We start from the raw sequence: 1,253 nt of genomic DNA on the forward strand, positions 1-1,253 counted from the left end.
TGGTGGTGATGGTGATGGCAGTGATGATGGTGATAGTGGTGATGGTGATGGTGGTGATGATGGTGATGGTGATGATGGTGATGATGGTGGTGATGGTGAAGGTAGTGATGATGGTGATGGTGGTGATGGTGATGGTGGTGATGATGATGATGGTTATGGTGGTGATAGTGATGATGGTGCTGATTATGGTGATCAGGATTAATTACCACATTTGTGTGCCTGGCTCTGTGTCAAGCACTTGACATTTGCACTCACATTTAATCCTAGGACAACTTTATGAGGCTGGTATTATTATTATCCCCATTTTACACATGAGGAAACCTGAGACCTGGACAGGTCAAATCAGTTGCCCAAGATGGAAATGAACCCAACTAGCAAGCAGTAAAGCGCAGGCTTGCAACTACCACACTTTTCTGTCTTGAGTGTGTCAACATCTCCTCACTGGGGAAGACAAGTTGTTGTCTATGGTCAAGCTACATGTTCGTACATTTTAATGAATGGTTATATAGCATTTTCCACGAACAACCACCCAGGTGAAGGAATTGAACATTATCAGCATCTCAACCCCCCTAGTGTGCTCCCCTTAATCATAACTTCTCTCCCAAACAGAACCATTAATCCGAGTTCATCATTGTTTTTTTTCCTTTATAGTTTTACCACCTGTATGTGTATTCCTAAGTCCTGTAGTTTAGTTTAGTTTTGGAACGTTATGTGACTGAACTTATAATACATGCACTCTCTTTTACTCAACATAGCTCTATGGGTCACTCATTTGCTTAGCAGTATAATATCCCATTGTATAAATGCATCAGCTGTTACTCGCCCCATTCTGCCGTAACTAGACATTCAGGTCAGTTGTTTCCAGCTTGGGGCTGTTAACACAGCCACGCTTGCTTCCTAGTGTATGTGTTCCGTACCATGTGAGCACACCTCTGCACTGGGAGCACTTGCTCATTCACAAGACTCACGTCAGCATCCCTCCCCAGGAACCAGGCCAGGCAGGTGCATCTCCTCTGAGTTTTGTTGACACCTCTGCTCATCTGGTTTTAGCACATGTCGCTCTGCCCTGTAGTTATTTGTAAAGTCACATGTCTTAATTCATGGTCTCATCCACTCACAGGCAGGGGAACACTGCAAAGTGGGACCCCATCTGATTCCTCTCCTGCCCTCTCTGTGCCTGGCACGGTGTCTGGCACACACCAGGAGTGTGATCATTGCAGTCGAGTCAATGATGAATGAACAAGCCGATGAAT

This window comes from Oryx dammah, unplaced genomic scaffold (genome assembly GCF_014754425.2).
Source record: "Oryx dammah isolate SB20612 unplaced genomic scaffold, SCBI_Odam_1.1 HiC_scaffold_13, whole genome shotgun sequence".
NCBI lineage: Eukaryota > Metazoa > Chordata > Mammalia > Artiodactyla > Bovidae > Oryx > Oryx dammah.